This window comes from Humulus lupulus, chromosome 5 (assembly GCF_963169125.1).
Source record: "Humulus lupulus chromosome 5, drHumLupu1.1, whole genome shotgun sequence".
Taxonomy (NCBI): Eukaryota; Viridiplantae; Streptophyta; class Magnoliopsida; order Rosales; family Cannabaceae; genus Humulus; species Humulus lupulus.
The window spans coordinates 87,404,448-87,424,932 of NC_084797.1; the positions used below are offsets into that span (position 1 = coordinate 87,404,448).

The 20,485-nt window shown below is 40.2% G+C and overlaps 1 long non-coding RNA gene across 1 annotated transcript; it reads left to right on the plus strand.

Moving 5' to 3' along the window:
• Nucleotides 1-9,133: 9,133 nt before the first annotated feature.
• LOC133777503 (uncharacterized) lies at nt 9,134-20,340 on the plus strand. Its single transcript, XR_009868620.1, has 2 exons — nt 9,134-9,322; nt 19,951-20,340. It is a non-coding gene; the product is annotated as an uncharacterized LOC133777503 (long non-coding RNA).
• Nucleotides 20,341-20,485: the final 145 nt, after the last annotated feature.

A 20,485-nucleotide genomic window follows, 5' to 3' on the forward strand; every position in this document is an offset into this window, starting at 1 on the left:
AGAGGAAGGTTCCTGATACCTTCCCATCTCCAGGTCCTGATAGACGACCACGAGGTATTTCTATTGGCCTCCAGGGTGGCAGTGAGGCCTGGAAGACTTATCCACAGTGCCCTAGGTGTATGAGGTGCCATTTGGGAGAGTGTAGGGCAAAGGCCTACTTCTTATGTGGGGCAGTGGGTCATTTCCAGAAAGACTACCCAAAAGCAAGAAAAGAAGAACCCAGAACGGTGGACAGCTTGGCCCAAACCTGAGTGTTCGCATTGACACAAGCAGAAGTTAAGGCTTCACCCTCAGTAGTTACAAATCGGCTTCTTAGTACTAGAAACCCTTATACTGTTTTGATTGATTCTAGTGCTACACATTCTTTTGTTGCTAGTAGTATTATTGATAGAATGTGTAGACCTTGTGATTTTTATGCTGTGGGGTTTGGAACTTTGTTACGCATTGGGGAGTTAGTGGTATCCAGGAGATGGGTTAGATCTTTGCCAGTGACAGTAAAGGGCAGAGAGTTGTCAGTGGATTTGATAGAGTTGGTTATGACTGACTTCGATATAATATTGGATATATGGATTGGTTGGCAAAGTATGGGGCAACCATAGATTGCAGAAGGAAGATGGTCACCTTTGAGCCTGAATGTGAGGATCCTTTTATGTTTGTTGGTACTGTGCATGGACCTCGTATACCTATGATTTATGTTTTGAGGGCTAGAGATCTACTACAAGGAGGTTGCATTGGATTCCTAGCCAGTGTGGTTGATACCACTCATGTCATGCCAATGATACCTAAAAAGACCAGACTAGTCTGTGAATTTCTGGATGTGTTTCCAGAAGATTTACCAGGGTTGCCACCACACAGAGAGATTGAGTTTGTGATAGCACTGGCACCAGGGACAGAGCCAATGTCTAGAGCACCTTACAGAATGGCCCCAGTTGAGTTAAAAGAATTGAAAGTACAAATGCAAGAGCTATTGGATTTGGGTTTTATCAGACCTAGTTTCTCACCTTAGGTTGTGCCAGTTCTGTTTGTGAAGAAGAAGGATGGTTCACTGAGGATGTGTATTGATTACAGAGAACTGAATAAGTTAACAATTAAGAATAAGTATCCTCTTCCAAGGATAGATGATCTGTTTGATCAGTTGCATGGTAAAAGTGTATTCTCAAAGATTGACCTTCGTTCTGGTTATCATCAGTTGAGGGTCAAGGAGGGAGACATACCAAAGACTACTTTTCGCACTAGATATGGGCATTATGAGTTCTTAGTCATGTCTTTTGGATTGACTAATGCCCCAGCTGCTTTTATGGACTTGATGAACAGAGTGTTTAAGGATTATCTGGACCAGTTTGTGATCATTGTCATCGATGATATTCTAGTTTATTCTCAGTCAGAGTCAGAACATGAGCAACATTTGAGATTGGTTCCGCAGAGACTGAGGGAGCACATATTGTTGGCAAAGTTCAAGAAGTGTGAATTCTGGGTATCTCAAGTATCTTTCCTTGGGCACATTGTCAGTAAGGAGGGGATTAAAGTAGATCCAACCAAGATTGAGGCAGTCAGAGATTGGCCATGGCCAAAGAATACCTCAAAGGTTAGAAGTTTTCTTGGATTGGCAAGTTATTACAGACGTTTCGTGGAAGGGTTCTCTAAGATTGCTACTTTATTGACTGAGCTGACACACAAGAATCAGAAGTTTGTGTGGTCAGACTGGTGTGAGAACAACTTCCAAGAAATGAAGCAGAGGTTGATTTCAACTCCAGTTCTGAGCCTTCCAATAGATCAGGGGAAGTTTGTGATTTACTGTGATGCCTCAAATCAAGGTTTGGGTTGTGTTTTGATGTAGTCAGGGAAGGTGATTCCTTATGCCTCACATCAGCTGAAGGAGTATGAATAGAGATATCCCACTCATGATTTAGAGTTTGTGGATGTGGTCTTTGCATTGAAGGTATGGAGGCATTACCTTTATTGGGAGAAGTGTGAGATTTACACAAACCACAAGAGTTTGAAGTACTTCTTCACGCAGAAAGACTTGAATATGCGACAAAGGCGTTGGCTGGAGCTAGTAAAAGATTATGATTGTGAGATTTTGTACCATCCAGGAAAGGCCAACGTGGTAGTTGATGCTTTAAGCCGGAAGGGTCCAGGACAGATTTACAGTGCGAGGCTAATATCGAGAGAATTAGCAAGGATATGACCAGAGCTGGTATAGAGTTGTTGGTGGGCCAGTTGGCCAATATTACGCTACATTCTACACTATTGGAAAGGATAAAGGAGGGTCAGTTGGGTGATCCACAACTGATCAAGATCAGAGAAAATGTTTTGGCTGGAGTATCCAGAGATTATACAGTGTCTGATTTGGGCTTATTGAGGTACGAGGGTCAAATATGTGCTATGTTAGACACTGCTATGAGGCGAGAGATTCTGGATGAATCTCATACTACTCATTATTTGCATCCAGGCTCCCCGAAGATGTATCAGGATGTGAGATCGCTGTATTGTTGGCCTGGGATGAAGAGGGATGTATTGGAATATGTGGCTAAGTGCTTGACATGTCAACAGGTCAAGGCTGAGGATCAGAGGCCAGCATGGCTATTGCAGCCTCTGGATATCCCATAGTGGAAATGGGAGGACATCACGACGTATTTCGTGGTGGGGTTACCCAGGACTGTTGGTCAGCATGATTCAGTATGGGTTATTGTGGATCGCTACACCAAGTCAGCTCACTTCTTACCAATGAGGACTACTTATACAGTTGACCAGTACACAAATCTATATGTGAGAGAGATCGTGCGCCTCCATGGAGAACCGAGGTCGATCGTGTCAGAACGGGACCCCACGTTTACTTCCAAGTTCTGGGGAAGTTTACAGAAGGCCATGGGAACACAGTTGAAGTTCAGTACTGCTTATCATCCTCAGACAGATGGACAATCTGAGAGGGCGATTCGGATATTAGAAGACATGCTGCGAGCATGTGTGCTGGACTTTGGTGGATTTTGGAGTAAATTTCTACCTTTGATAGAGTTTTCCTACAACAATAGTTACCAATCGACCATTGGAGTGGCACCTTATAAGATGTTGTATGGTAGAAAATGCAGATCTCCTATTCATTGGGATAAGACAGGAGAAAGGTGATACTTGGGTCCGGTGAGGCCATTGAGAAGATTAGAGCTCGGATGCTCGCTTCTCAGAGTAGGCAAAAATGTTATGTAGATCCCAAGAGCAGGAACGTGGAGTTCCAAGTGGGAGACTGTCTTCCTTATAGTCTCGCCATGGAAAGGGGTGAAAAGATTTGGGAAGAATTGCAAGTTGAGCCCTAGATTTATAGGTCCATTTGAGATCCTAGAAACGGTTGGTCAGGTGGCCTACAGGTTGGCCTTACCACTAGCATTGTCAGCAGTGCATAACATATTTCATGTTTCAAGTCTTCAGAGGTATGTATCTGATGTGACTCATGTTTTGAGTTACAAAGATCTGGAGATTGAGGCAGATCTCTCCTATGAGGAACAACTAGTCCAGATACTTGACCGAAAAGAAAAGGTCCTCAAGAATAAAATGAAACCTTTGGTTAAGGTATTATGGAGGAATAGCAAGGTCGAGGAAGCGACCTGGGAGCTGGACTCAGATAAGAAGAATTAGTATCCCGAGCTGTTCAGGTAAATTTCAAGGATGAAAATTCTGTAAGGAGGGGATAGTTGTAATGCCCCAAAATCCCTAATGAGGTTTAATGGTTGGATTAGAAGGCTGAGAGAGCCATAATTGATTTATTATGCCATTAAATGATTATATGCATGTTTATGAGAATTATATTAATATATGATAATAAATCCATGCATGTGGGTCCACATTTCATTATAAGGGCATTTTGGTAATTTAGCTCGTTGAGCGTATAATTGTATATTTTCATGCATGTTGGTGAATTCTGAATAAGGCCACATTATTATGTGGATTTGTTCGAGCTATTCGGCATGAGACGGTCTTTGAATACTAGTTAGCGGTTTGGTCTGAAGGGGTTAATTTTGGGGCTCGGGGTGAGTCTCAGGGTAATTTGGTGATTAGAACATTACTGAGAATTAAAGGGTAATGGGATATGATTTATTAGCATTTGAGAATATTGGGAATAACGGAAATTGGAGAGGGTTAATTAAAATTAACGAGATAGGCGGGAAAGGACAGTTTTACCCTTGGTTGCTTGAAGAGGGAATTAAATAACCTATGGGTAATATGGTCATTTGACCAAGGATATATGTGAACTAAGATGGTTGTAGAAACCTTATAACCAAAAACAGAGTACGTTTCCCTTCTTCTCCCGAACAAAAACCTTACAACACAACTCCATTTGAGGAATCAAGCCTTGAGGGTCTAGGGTTGTGTTCCACCATTGTCTCTAGAATCCAAGGGCATTCTGGCCATTTATTCTCAGCTCCCACTAATTCCTCTAGTGTCTCTAATATTTACTGCTTACTTCCTAACACCAAACTAACTGCCAAATATATTCCTCAATATCAAAATAAACTCTAATATATTCTCTAAATTCTCATAAATATCCCCAGGCTCGACCCGAGCCGGGTATGAATCCCTGCCATGACTTTTTCACTGAACTGCTCACTAGGATCGCCTCGAGTTACAAATTACAAATATATCCACATAATAATGTGGTCTCATCAATTTATCACAGATATATACAGTTATGCCCTCAACGGGCCAAAATTACGATTATGCCCTTCTAACCTAATCAGGGCCTACATGCATACTAATACACATAGTCATGCATCACAAATATTCAAATAATCATATAACATGCTTTTAATCATTAAATCACATATGATCCAGTTATGCCCTCCCTGCACAATAATCAAGGCCCTTAAGCCTTATTAGTAAATTTGGGTCGTTACAGCAAGCTTGAGCCGCAGCCCTGTTCTTTAGGCATCGCGACTCATATGAACCCAGAAGGCTTGGGAGCCTCTGAAACTGTCCAGACGTTGCGGCGCAGGCTGAGGCGGGTCGCTGCCCGTGTCCCCAAGGCTCACATACTTGTACCGCGTCGCGGCCCTAAGGGGGCAGCAGCTAAAATAGATGATAAGGGCTCGGGAAGGATTCTACTACCCAATTTAGTAAAATTCGAGGTCCGGGAGGCTAGAATACTTTTCTGAAGCTCTTAATTGGATTAGGCCTTGATGGATGTTTATTGTTATTGCGTTGTGACTAGGTTTTACCACAGAGGCTCGAGTTTAAGGGACCGTGCTTGGGATCGCGCTAGTCAGTCAGCTTGGGACAAAGGTAAGAAAACTTTTTGTGCCCATAGAGGGCATGGCCCGATTATTTGTGAGCATTACTGGTGGAGATAGGCAATAGGGAGTTGTCTGTGGACCTGAATGAACTGGTGATGGATGAATTTTATATGATTCTGGGGATGGATTGGTTATCAAAGTATGGGGTGACAATACACTGCAAGCGAAGAATGGTAACTATTGAACCGGAAGGGGAGGAACCCTTTGTGTTTGTGAGGATAGTGAGTGGACAACAAGTGCCTATGATCTCTACACTAAAGGCTAGAGACCTATTGCAATAAGGTTGCATGGACTCCTAGCAAACATAGTGGATACCTCTAGGATCGTTTCAGTTGGTCCAGATGAGACCAGGCTAGTGTGTAAGTTTCCTAATGTATTCCTAGCAGACCTACCAGGGTTGCTACCACACCGAGAGATCGAGTTTTTTTATAGAGTTGGCACCAAGTGTGGAGCCAGTATCGAGGACACCCTATAGAATGGCTCCAGTGAAGTTGAAGGAACTGAAGATCTAGTTGCAGGAGTTACTAGATCTAGGATTCATCAGACCCAATTTTTCTCCATGGGGTGCTCCAGTGTTGTTCGACAAGAAGAAGGATGGATCCTTAAGAATGTGCATCGACTACTGAGAGTTGAATAAGCTGATTGTTAAGAATAAGTATCCACTACCCAGGATCAATGACTTATTTGACCTGCTACAAGGGAAGATGGTGTTCTCTAAGAACGACCTTCGGTCTAGCTACCAACAGTTAAGGATTAAGGAGGAGGACATACCAAAGACCATATTCCATACGAGATCTGGACATTATGAATTCCTGGTCATGTCCTTTGGATTAACTAATGCCCCAGCAGCCATTATGGACTTGATGAACATTTCTTTAGGTATTATTTGGATAAGTTTGTGATTGTATTCATTGACGACATATTGGTGTACTCTCAATCAAAAACAAAGCACGAGTAGCATCTTCATTTAGTACTACAGCAGTTGAGCAGGCATAGGCTATATGCTAAGTTTAGTAAATGTGAGTTTTGGTTACCCCAAGTAACATTTATGGGCCACACTGTGAGTAAGGAAGGGATTCTAGTGGACCCAGCCAAGATTGAGGCAATGAGAGATTGGCCGAGACTGAGTAGTGTACCAAAGGTTAGAAGCATCTTGGTAGCAGGATACTATCGGCAATTTGTTGAGGGATTCTCCATAATAGCCACACCGTTGACTGAGCTGGCATGTAACAAGACCAAGTATATCTAAAAACATAGAAGTGAGAACAGTTTCAAGGAGTTGAAGCGGTGATTGATCACCGCTCCGGTACTGAGTCTCCCATCAGACAAGGAAAAGTTTGTGGTCTATTGTGATGCTTCGAGGCAGGGTTTGGGGTGTGTATTGATGCAAGCTGGGAATGTGATAGCCTACGCATCTAGACACCTGAAGGAGTATGAGTAGAGGTATCCCACTCATGATCTTGAACTAGCAGCGGTTGTATTCGCACTGAAGGTATGGAGGCACTACCTGTATGGAGAGAAGTGTGAAATATACACCGACCATAAAAGCTTAAAGTAGTTCTTTCCTCAAAAGGATCTAAATATTCATCAAAGGCGTTGGCTGGAATAGATGAAGGACTACGGCTCTGATATTTTGTACCATACAGGGAAGGCCAATGTGGTGGTCGACGCATTGAGTCGGAAGGGGCCAGGGCAGTTATTCAGTTCGAGACAGATATCATAAAAGTTGGTTGAAGAGATTATGAGTGCTGGAATTGAATTTGTAGTCGGTCAGCTAGCCAATATCACTCTTCAGTCCACGCTCCTTGAGAGAATTAGAAAAGCGCAGAAAGAGGACCCACAGTTGAGAAAGCACAGGGAGGATTTCTTAGTTGGATTGGCTAGAGACTTTTCTATTTCTGAGATTGATCTAATGAGATATAAAGGTCAGATTTGCGTTCCGATGGATCCTGGTATTAGGCAAGCGATTCTGGATGAGCCTCATACCACTCCCTATTCTCTACAACGGAGTACGAAGAAGACGTACCAAGACTTGAGGACTATGTACTGGTGGTGAGGGATGAAGACGGACATAGTGGATTATGTGGCCAAGCGTTTAACATGTCAGGGTTGCTGCAGCCTTTAGGGATTCCAAAATGGAAGTGGGAGGATATCACCATGAAATTCGTGGTTGGATTACCAAAGATAGAGGGGCAACATAATTCTGTGTGGGTGATTATGGACAAGTACACCAAATCAGCCCACTTTTTGCCTATTATAACGACTTATACGGTGGAGCAGTTTGTTGAGTTGTATGTAAAGGAGATTGTGCGACTCCATGGGGCTCTAAGGTTGATAGTATCTAAACCCCACCCTCACCTCTAAGTTTTTGGAGAGCCAACAGAAGGCTATGGGCACGCAGTTGTGGTTCCTTGCCGCTTATCATCCTCAGACATATGGACAGTTTGAGAGGACAATTCAGATGCTGGAGGATATGTTACGGGCCTGTGTGCTGGACTTTGGGGGATCTTGGAGTATCTCCCTTTGATTGAGATTTCTTATAATAATAGCTATCAGGCAACTGTTGGAATGGCTATGTATGAGATGTTGTACGGAAGGAAATGCAGATCATCCATTCATTAGGATAAGATGAGTGAGAGGAAGTACTTAGGTCCTGAGACCATTCAAAGGACTAATGAGGCAATTGAGAAAATTATAGCTCGAATGCTCGCCTCCCAGAGTAGACAGAAGTGTTACTCAGACTTGAAACGCAAGATTGTAGAGTTTCAAGTTGGTGATCATGTATTCCTTAGAGTTTTTCCTTTGAGAGGAGTGAAATAATTTAGATTAAAAGGCAAGTTAAGTCCTAGATTTGCTGGCTCCTTTGAGATTCTGGAATGGGTCGAAGAGGTAGCTTACAGATTGGCTATGCCTCCAGCATTATCAGGGGTTCACAACGTATTTAATGTGTCCATGCTACAGAAGTACGTATCAGATCCTACACATATGTTGAGTTATGAAAACCTAGAGTTGGATTAGAATTTGTCTTATGAGGAGAAGCCATTTCAGATCTTAGACTGGAAGGATAAAGTCTGGCGGAACAAGACCATTGCCTTAGTGAAAGTGTTATGGAGAAACAACAAGGTGGAGGAAGCAACTTGGGAGCTTGAGTCTGATATGCGGGATCGATATCTCGAGCTATTCAAGTAAATTTCGAGGATGAAATTTATGTAATGAAAGGATAGTTGTAATGTTACAAATCTGCTAATAAGGCTTACTACCTTGATTAGCATGCCGGGAGGGTAATAATTGATTTAATGGGGTAAATATGTGTATCAATATGTGATTACTTGAATTAAATGATTAAATGACTAGATATGCATGCTTAGGTGAATTAAATATGCATGTGGGTCCGTTCTTGTTAATAAGGGCATATTTGTAATTTTGGCTTGTTGAGGGCGTAAATGTGATTATGTGTGTGTTGTGCTTAAGACCACAGTATTGTGGAGATATATCTGTGATATGTGGACCGAGATGGTCCTAGGGAGGGGACTAGCATAATAGTCAAAACGGGGATGAATACCCGGTTCGTAGTGAGCCTAGGGGTATTTTGGGAACATAGTGTGTGTTCGGAATTTACTGGGTAACGGGTAGCTATTTAGCGCTTATTTGGGTATGTCGGGATTAATTGAGGATTTATAGGAATACTCGAGGAGTTAGAGGGAATGTGGCAAATGACGGAATTTCCCTTGGTGGTATTAAAAGAGCTAAGGGTTAATTCAGGGGGCAATCTGGTCATTTTAATCTTTTGGAAAGGGATAGACTTAACCCTTAGGAACTCTATAGAAAGAACAAAACACTAGAAAGAACACACAACACTCTCTCTCTCTCTCTCTCTCTCTCTCTCTCTCTCTCTCTCTCACTCTAATCTGCTCTCTCTCCCTCTCTTGGTGGCTTAGAGGGTTTTTGGAAAATTTGAAGGAAAAGCTCAGAATTTGGGGCTAGGAGTTGAGGATTTGAAGCTGGAGGTGTTGGGGATTTAGCTCTGGGTCCGATTTGAGGTAAGGATTTCATTCTGATTTTTGTTAGTATTTCCGCTGTACTTAGAGGTTTTCTTGAGTTATAAACTTAGGGTCTGATTTTTAGTTTTGATGAGTTTATGGGATAAGTTTTAGGGTGGTTATATTACTGATATTTCCTGGACATGAATTATAGAATAAAGTCTGATTTAGGGATTGATTTAGGTGTCAATTGATGATGTTAGCTTGAGAATATGTGGGGAAAAACTGGGTTCACAAGCCCAAGCCGCGACCCTGTTCTTCAAGCATCACGGCCCATATGAACATAGTGCAGCTTCTCTTTCCAAGGACAGTTCTGCATATCCGTATATCATCAAGATTGGTTTTACAGGTTATTTTTCCTTATCCTCAGTTGCGTTGCACTGTGGGCACTCTTATTATTCGGTAACTGGGCTGGAGACTTCACTACATTTGGGACTGCTTTAATGTACTGCGAGAACCCTCCAGCTCGCAATATCTGTTGGACTTGATTATACAAAGATTGGCATTCTTTTATAGTGTGCCCAACATCTTTATGGAATGAGCGAAATTTGTTCTAGTCTCTCCATTCCTATGGCAAACTTATCTTGAATGACTCCCTCCATGTAGGCTTTTCCTTGTTCTCATTATAGATCTGCTCAATCGAGACATTGGTTTCTTTATGCGGATATTTATGATCATTTTCACTTCTCATCTGTTTGTTCCCACCTCTTTGCGATTGGGGATGCTTTGACTTCGTCTTGTCTCTCCTTTCATTATACAGCAGATTCCCTTTTAAAGGTTTTGTAATCAGAGCAGATCTTTTTGCTTCATCTTCTCTGATCTCCAATATTTTGAATACCCCTTCTGCTCGGCTCTATATATCACTCAAGTCCCTTGGGGGATTCAAGTATATTTTCTCACTCAAAATTGATCCTTTCTGTAACCTTTCTCGAAATAGGTTGGTTGCTATCACTTTGTCGACATTTTTAATCTGATGCACCAACTTCAGATATCTCTTTATGTATGTTTTTGAATGATCATTTATGCCATGCTGAATTGAGTATAAATCTCCCATCATTTTTTATGTCTCAATATTTCCCCATACTGCTGCACAAACTGTTCTCCGAGCTCAACAAATTAGTTGATCGAGTTTGGCTTCAAGTGTTTAAACCACCTCAGAGAGGATTTGGTTAAAGTGGTGGCAAATGCCTTACATTGCATAGCATCAATGTCTCTTTCCAATGCAATTTTTTGCTGAAATTGCAGAATGTGATTTGAAGGACTAGTACTTCCATCAAACGGGACGAAGTTTGGCATAACAAATTCTTTCAGTTTTGGTTGATTCGTGATCCACTCAACAAATAGAGAATTGAAAATTCTATGGATAACTTCGTTGGCCAGATCTACTGAACTTCGAAGTCCCACACCATTCATTTTTTCCATTACTTCTTTCATCATTTGCTCCTTCTAGTCAGATGGTACAACAGGCATAGTGGACAAGCTCTGTCGTTATACCGTATGTTCTCTTTCAATCATTTATGATGAGGACACCAAGACCCAAGTATCAAGTCAAGTTCCAGTTGGTCCAGTGACGAGGGCACGAGCCAAGAGATTCAAGGAAGAACTTAACAGCCTAGTCCACAAAGTCCTAAAACAAGAGGAGACCGTGGTCAACATTGAAGGAGAACAAAGACTTGTCTTACTCATCAAAGTTGACTGAGTTTAGGAGCTTAATGAGTCTTTTTATTTTAGTCACGTTTTTTAGTCTTTGTTTATTTTGTGATAAGTCAAACATTTGACTTGTGTGAGTCCAATAGTCCTTTTGTCTTTATTTTTCGGTTTTCATGAGGAAGACAAAAGCTTGTCTTTAATTTCGGTTTTCATTAGGAAGACAAAGGGGCTGTCCTTAATTTTTCGGTTTCATTAGGAAGACCAAGGGTCTTCTTTTCATGTAATTTTCGTCCTTATAAGGACTGCCAAAACATTTGGAAAAATCAGATTATGTTGAATGAAAATTTGTGAGTTTTCTTCTTGAGTTCTTGAAGAGACTATCCGAACTTATCAAGGGTATCCCTTGTGGCGTTCAATCCGACTTATCAAACGGATTACCATCCCCGTTTGTGGCGTCTTCCTCATACCAAGGTTCGTGCTTGGCTAAGCATTGGGTCGCGGTTCCATTCCAATCTCGTCTGTTCTTGGTGGCTGTTCCATATTTGGTGTCGGGTTTCATCACAGTGTTGGTGTGGTTCGTATCAGTTGGTATCAGAGAATTAGGATCATTCGGTTTGGCCTATCCTTTTTATTCTTTCATTTGTGTTTCTATTCTATTCGTATTTCAATTTTAGGGTTTCTGAAATCAAAAAAAAAAATCTATCTATTCGTGTTCTTGATTTTCTTAGACTTTGTTCTTGTTTTCCTTCTAAAAATCCGAAACCATTTTAGTTAATCTCTTTATTCCAGATTGTTTCTTTGTTCAAATCGTGATCTTATTTCCTTGTTTACATTAGTTCTTTGTGAAATCCCTTAAAATCCGAAACTAATCAACTGAAATTGTTATTGAGTTTGGGAAAATCCTTGTTTCCTTTGTGAAAATCTGAGATTGTTATTGAGTCAATTGTTTACTTTGTGATAGTGCCACGGATTGATTGGTCCTTTTCTATTTTGGGTTGTTATTTTTGGGAATATTTGTTCTCTGTTATTGGGAGTGTACCACCGATTGTTATAGTGCCACTGATTGAAATTTTGTTTCCTTTTATTTGGGAGAAATTCGAAATTGTTATAGTGATGCAAGTCTATTTAGGTTTTCTGTAATTGGGATTGTTTTTGGTATTCTGTTTTGGGTGAATCACCGATTGTTTTTTATGTTATTGGGGAAGTGTTCTTGAATCACAGATTGTATTGGGAGTATTGGTTTTCACAGATTAGTTTGTTCTTGAATCTGTGTTAGTAACTCAGATTGTTTGATTTCGGGTTGGCTCTTTGGTATTCATTTTTTTTCTCTCCTTTTCAGAAATTTGTATCTGGTTTCTCAAATTTGAGAGGTTAAAAAAAAAAAAAAAAGGGAAAGAAAAGAAAGAAGAAGAAAAATTCAAAGGGATCCGAACCTAAAAAAAAAAAAAAAAAAAAAAAGTCTGGAAACCTCTCTTAAAAAATTTTGTTCTATTCTTGTTCCCCATGGTCTAGAGGCCTTTTTACCAAAACCCCACACAAGCGTTCCAAAAATCTTTCGCCACTTTTTCATCGGTTTTCGTTTGATTTGTTTGGTTGGATTTGCTGCTTGAATACTCCATATCACCGTTTCATTAGTTTTCAAATAGCTTAAAGAAGGAAATAGAGTGGAAAAAGGCAGAGGTGTGAGCTTATTTGAGGGTAAAAGCCATCATTGAGTGCAAACACGAGTGTACTTGAGTGACCATTTTCTTTGAGTGAAACACGTGAGGGAGTGCAGTGAGGTCCTTTCTATAATTGTCTAACCTTATTGTTTTGCAGATTCTCCATCATGTCACAAAATACAGAAAGAAATGCAGACAATGACGCTCCACCACCTACAGTTCCAAATCTACAAATTGAAGCTTTAATGGGGGAGATGAGGAGGATGTTGAGGGAGGAGTGTGAGCAAATACATGAGCGGTTGGATAGGGTAGAAGAGGGGGCACAACGGAGACCAAGGAGGGGTAGGGTACACCAAAGGGAGGATGAGAATGAGGGGGATTTAGAAGGGGTAGTTTCTGATGATGAGTTTGATAGGATGTCGGCGGGTAACCATAGGAGGTATGGTGGGAATAGAGAAGATAGGAACCAGGTAGATAATTATTTGGGGAATATCAAAATGAGAATCCCAGCATTTCAGGGGAAGAGTGATCCTAAAGCATACCTTGAGTGGGAGAAGAAAATGGAGCTAGTTTTTGATTGTCACAACTACTCTGACATGAAGAAGGTAAAACTTGCTGCCATTGAGTTTACTGATTATGCTATTGTTTGGTGGGATCAGTTGTGCATCAACAGGAGGCGGAGTGGAGATCGTCCTATTGACACATGGGAGGCCATGAAGAGGGTGATGAGGCGACGGTTTGTACCACCTCATTATTATCGAGATCTCTACCTTAAGTTGCAGGGTCTTCGTCAGGGCTACAGAAGTGTTGATGAGTATTACAAGGAGATGGAAATGGCTATGATTAGAGCCAATGTTGAAGAGGATCGGGAGGCAACCATGGCAAGGTTTTTGAATGGGTTGAACCGAGAGATTGCTGACCCAATCGAGCTACACCATTATGTGGAATTGGAGGATTTGGTTCATATGGCAATCAAAGTTGAGAGGCAGCTCAAGAAGGGTAGTTCAAGTTCGAGGTCAAGACCGAGCCCACACAATCCCAGTACAACACCTTGGAGGTCGAACTATCCAAAGAAAGAAGACCAACCCACTTCATCATCTACACCAAAACCAGCCACCACAGCCACACCACCTCAAGGTAAAACAACTCCTACTAAGTCTCATTCTAGTGAGATAAGGTGTTTCAAATGTCAGGGGCGAGGACACATAGCTAGCCAGTGTCCAAACAAGAGAGTCATGGTGATTCGAGAAAGTGGAGAGATAGATTCTGAAGATGAAGATGATCTTGCTGACATGCCACCATTGGAAGATGCTTCTGACAATGAGTATGGACCAGAATCTGGTGAGATGCTTGCACTAGTCACAAGGCGAGTCCTGAATTTGCAAGCAAAAGAAGAGGAAGAAGAGGTGCAGCGAGAGAACATCTTTCACACTCGTTGTCATGTGAGAGACAAGGTATGTAGTGTCATTATTGATGGAGGTAGTTGTACTAATGTTGCTAGTGCTTCCATGGTTGCCAAGCTGGGGCTTACAACGCTTAGGCATCCTTGTCCATACAAATTGCAATGGCTGAATGATAGTGGTGAAGTGAGGGTTACAAAACAGGTGCTAGTCTCATTTCGAATTGGCAAGTATGAAGATGAGGTGTTGTGTGATGTGGTTCCCATGCAAGCTGGACACCTCCTTCTAGGAAGGCCTTGGCAATTTGATCGGCGGGTGCAGCATGACGGCTTCACCAACAAGTATTCATTCACATTCCGTCAACGAACAATCACTCTAGCGCCTTTGACACCAAAGCAAGTGTATGAAGATCAAGTGAGGTTGCAAAAATTGAGTGACAAAAAGAAAATGAGTGAGCACAAAGAGAGTGAAAAGATGAATGAGAGTAAGGAAAAAGAGAGACAAAGAGAGAAAAGTGTGGAATCAAGTGAGAGAAAACAAAATAATTTTTATGCAAAAAAAAGTGAGGTTAAGAGAGCATTGTGTACAAAACAGCCCATGATTTTACTCATGTATAAGGAGGCTCTTTTAAATACTAACCAACTTGATTCTTCGCTGCCAAGTGTTGTTGTGTCTATTTTGCAGGAATTTGAGGATGTGTTTCCTGAGAAAGTACCACATGGATTGCCACCTGTTCGAGGAATAGAACATCAAATTGAATTTGTTCCAGGTGCTTCCATCCCAAACCGACCAGCCTACAGAAGTAATCCTGATGAAACAAAGGAATTGCAAAGGCAAATTGAAGAATTGATGGAGAAAGGGCATGTGAGAGAAAGCATGAGCCCTTGTGCTGTTCCAGTGATTCTAGTTCCCAAGAAGGATGGAACATGGAGGATGTGTGTTGACTGTCGAGCCATCAACAATATAACGGTAAAATATCGACATCCCATTCCTCGTTTAGATGACATGTTAGATGAATTGCATGGTTCTTGTGTGTTTTCCAAAATTGATCTTAAAAGTGGGTATCATCAGATACGTATGAAAGAAGGGGATGAGTGGAAAACTGCTTTTAAAACTAAACATGGATTGTATGAGTGGTTAGTCATGCCTTTTGGACTAACTAATGCACCTAGCACTTTCATGCGCTTAATGAATCATGTATTGCGTGCTTTCATTGGAAAATTTGTGGTTGTGTATTTTGATGATATTCTTATTTATAGTAAGAATTTGCATGACCATGTTTTGCATTTGCATTCTGTTTTGGATGTTCTTAGGAAACAGAGTTTATATGCTAACCTCAGTAAGTGTACTTTCTGCACCGATAAGCTTGTTTTCCTACGCTTTGTTGTAAGTGCTACAGGTATTCAGGTGGATGAAGAAAAGATCAAAGCCATCCAAGAGTGGCCGACCCCTACAACTATAGGTAATGTTAGAAGTTTTCATGGACTTGCTAGCTTCTACAGGAGGTTTGTGAAAAATTTTAGCACCATCGCCGCACCACTTACAGAAGTTATCAAAAAGAATGTGATATTTAAATGGGGTGAAGCTCAAGAGGAGGAATTTCAGCTACTGAAATACAAGCTTACTCATGCTCCTTTACTTGCTTTGCCTAACTTTTCTAACACTTTTGAAGTTGAATGTGATGCTTCTGGAATAGGTATTGGCGCTGTTCTTATGCAGGATGGGAGACCGCTTGCATACTTTAGCGAAAAGCTAAGTGGGGCTGCCCTCAATTACCCCACCTATGACAAAGAATTGTATGTACTAGTGCGTGCTTTAGAAACATGGCAGCACTATTTGTGGCCAAAGGAGTTTGTGATTCGCACAGATCATGAATCATTGAAACATTTGAAAGGCCAACACAAGCTCAACAAGAGACATGCAAGATGGGTTGAGTTCATTGAGACATTTCCTTATGTCATTCGCTATAAACAAGGTAAGGAGAATGTGGTTGCTGATGCCCTTTCTCGCAGGTATGCCCTAATCTCTACTCTTGATGCTAAATTTCTTGGGTTTGAACACATAAAGGAGTTGTATTCTGCTGACCATGATTTTGGGGAAACTTATGCTGTTTGTGAAAAGTCTGCTGACGGAAAATTTTATAGGCATGAGGGTTTCTTGTTTAGGGAGCATAGGTTGTGTGTACCTAATTGTTCTGTGAGAGATTTGCTAGTTAGAGAGTCCCACGGGGGAGGGTTGATGGGACATTTTGGAGTTGCTAAGACCCTAGCTATGTTGCAAGAGCACTTCTTTTGGCCCCACATGAAACGAGATGTTGAGCGAATTTGTGGTAGATGTGTCACTTGTAGGCAAGCTAAATCAAGAGTTCAGCCAAATGGCCTTTACACACCCCTACCTATCCCTAGTTCACCCTGGGTTGACATTTCAATGGATTTTGTGTTGGGTTTACCTAGAAGTAAGCGTGGGAGGGATTCAATCTTTGTGGTTGTAGACAGATTTTCTAAGATGGCTCATTTTATTCCTTGTCATAAAACTGATGATGCCTCTAACGTTGCAGATTTGTTCTTTAGGGAGATTGTGAGATTACATGGTATGCCTAGAACAATTGTATCAGATAGGGATGCCAAGTTCTTAAGCTATTTTTGGAAAACATTGTGGGGAAAACTTGGGACAAAACTATTATTTTCTACTACTTGTCACCCTCAAACCGATGGTCAAACAGAAGTAGTTAATAGGACCCTATCCACCTTGTTGAGGGCTATCATAAGTAAACATATTAAGACTTGGGAAGATTGTTTGCCACATGTTGAGTTTGCTTATAATCGTTCAATGCATTCTGCTACTAAATTTTCACCATTTGAAATTGTTTATGGTTTTAATCCTCTAACTCCTTTGGATTTATCACCTTTACCTGTTTCTGAGCATTTGAATTTAGATGGCGAGAAGAAGGCAGAATTTGTGAAGAAAATCCATGAGAGGGCGCGACTCAACATAGAGAGAAGGACTGAACAATACATTAAGCAAGCTAACAAGGGTCGTCATAAGCAGGTTTTTGAGCCCGGTGATTGGGTATGGTTACGCATGAGGAAAGAGCGATTCCCAACACAAAGGCGTTCAAAATTGCTACCTCGAGGAGATGGTCCATTTCAAGTACTTGAAAGGATCAATGACAATGCCTACAGACTCGATTTACCAGGTGAGTATAATGTTAGTGCTACTTTTAATGATTCTGATTTGAGTCCTTTTGATGCATGTGACGATTTGAGGTCAAATCCTTCTAAAGAGGGGGGGGGGAATGATGAGGACACCAAGACCCAAGTATCAAGTCAAGTTCCAGTTGGTCCAGTGACGAGGGCACGAGCCAAGAGATTCAAGGAAGAACTTAACAGCCTAGTCCACAAAGTCCTAAAACAAGAGGAGACCGTGGTCAACATTGAAGGAGAACAAAGACTTGTCTTACTCATCAAAGTTGACTGAGTTTAGGAGCTTAATGAGTCTTTTTATTTTAGTCACGTTTTTTAGTCTTTGTTTATTTTGTGATAAGTCAAACATTTGACTTGTGTGAGTCCAATAGTCCTTTTGTCTTTATTTTTCGGTTTTCATGAGGAAGACAAAAGCTTGTCTTTAATTTCGGTTTTCATTAGGAAGACAAAGGGGCTGTCCTTAATTTTTCGGTTTCATTAGGAAGACCAAGGGTCTTCTTTTCATGTAATTTTCGTCCTTATAAGGACTGCCAAAACATTTGGAAAAATCAGATTATGTTGAATGAAAATTTGTGAGTTTTCTTCTTGAGTTCTTGAAGAGACTATCCGAACTTATCAAGGGTATCCCTTGTGGCGTTCAATCCGACTTATCAAACGGATTCCCATCCCCGTTTGTGGCGTCTTCCTCATACCAAGGTTCGTGCTTGGCTAAGCATTGGGTCGCGGTTCCATTCCAATCTCGTCTGTTCTTGGTGGCTGTTCCATATTTGGTGTCGGGTTTCATCACAGTGTTGGTGTGGTTCGTATCAATTTACTTCATTATCTTTCTCTTTTTGTATTGATCTTTGAATTTCTTCCTTCGCTACATTTTTCTCGTTGTCAACATCAAATTGTTAACCATTAGTATTGCCTAGATGTCTTTCTTTGTCACGATTTGCAAACCTGTTCTCAGTTTTCTTTTTTATACTCCATTTCTCCTATCGTAGCAAAGCCAGTTCTGCGGCTAATTCTGCTTGCGAAGATTCCACTTCTTCCATTCATTTCCGATGAAGTTCATTAGCTCGCAAGCATTGTTCTTCAGCTAATCAAAATCTTATTTAATCGTGCTCTTTTGTCTGCTGTGTATACCGCATTATCTTCTAGAATGCCTATATGTAATCAATTTGTCGAGACTAACTAGTTTCTTCATCTTGCTAAGCTCTTGACCGAGTCACCATTGATTCTTAGGATCATCGACTGATATTGCTTAACAATATGCAAAAACATTAAGTAAACAAAATGAGTTATAAACAATCATATTTTTTATCAGGGATTCATTGGCACACAACTTCTTATTCATTTCCCACAGACAGCACCAATTGATTAGGTCAAAATCTTCCTAAAATAATAACTTTCCCAATTTAGAAAGATCTTTGTTTTTATGCTGTCATTTGATGCAGTTTCATGTATCATTACACATTCTATTGGCTAAACTAATAGCATAAATGTGCCCTTTTACTGAATTGAAAGAGTGAACCAAATGGGGAGTATCTGGAAAAAGACACTATAAAGCTTAAATCAGTCAATGATTCTCTCTTTTCAATCAAGCAAATAACAATCAATTCAAGCTCCCCAAAATAAGTCCATTGTCTACTATTTATAGGAAAATTAACGAGTCAGGGGAATTAGAAAGATTTTCTCTGATTGGTCCACGTTTCAATCTTTCTAGTTCCTCTTCCCTCCTCATTTTCCCTCATTTTCTCATTTTCCCTCATTTTCTGCTTCCCCGCCTTTTTCGTTTACTATCATCTTACAGAACTTAGAGTTCCTATGTTCGTGCAGAGCTTTAAGCTCTTCGCTCATTAAGAGCGCTGAGCTCTTCGTTCACCTAGGGTGATGTGCTCTTCGTTCATCAAGAATGTTGAGCTCTTCATTCATTCATTCCTTTAGAGCTGTTAGCTCTTCATTCATTAAAAGCTTTGATTTCTTCGTTCATTTGTTTTGAACCATAAGCCATGCTTTTGTTGTTGTATCAATACGGTGTGCTTCATCTCTTCAACTTTGCCACATCATTAGAAAAAATTATTCTCCTACACTATTGTTATGCAAGAATGTCAGAATGAGATAATGGAAGAAAAATGAGTTTGGAATTATATATGTTACATGAAGCTGTTAAATATATAGCTTATTATATGTTTAATCTCCTTGCAAGAGTATATGAGATTGAATTGAATTAAAAACAGGATTGGTTAGATGTCCTTACGTATGTTCAATTCGCAAAGCCTGTTTCTCATGCAAAACAAGTAGCCATTGTGGGAAATGCCAGTATAGAAGCTCCATTAAACAAAAATAAAGCTCACTCACATTTGGAAAGTTACATGCTTGACTTGACACGATCTCAGTAGCCATATTGTTTCCAATTAATAATTTGGTTAATCTGTTTCCAATTCATAATGTCACTAACAGAAAAATCATTTTGGATTGCAAACAAGTATAATTTGACTAAAGTTTTCTAGGGGTGAAGAAACAATAAATTGGGCATGGTCATGGGAAGCAATTCTTTTCTTGTTGCTAGAAGATGTTTCATCTCATCTTCGTGAAACTATGGATGTCATTTTCATGTTACTTTTGCAACTACTGTCATTATAAACAACACAATATGTTTTTCATAGTTATTTACTCTATTTTTCATGTCAAACCTGCATTTAATTAGAAAACTGAATTTGGTGCTGTAGGAATATATACAACAGAACCGTCATGGATACCATTTCACTATAAGAGTTGCGCCTTCTACCCTTGTTGGCTTTGTGACTTTGTTAATTCAACAGAACCATCATATTTCTTCACACCTTCACTCCATGCTATGGAGTTGGATTCCGTTCTTGTTTTGAATTTAATTCAAATGGATTCTTCCTTTGCAGGCAAAAGGGGGTGGGAAGGAATCTTGTGGATTTTTTATTTCTTTTTAATTTAGAAAGAGCTCAAGCTATACTACAAGACTTCTGAAGCTACTTTGTATTGTTATCTAAGAATTTATCTTGTAATATGAATTTGCAAGGCTAGAATAGCTAGATTAGCCTGAATATTTATACTTTTATTCAAGTTAATAAAATTCATTTATATTATTCAGTGTAGCTTCCAAAATCCTCAATTATTTCTCATACTTTTATTTATTTTAATATTATTACAAAAAAATAGTAAAATATATATATAAAATAAATAAAAGTTTGAGCTTATTGAATTAAAATCTATTTTTTATTCTTTCTTCTT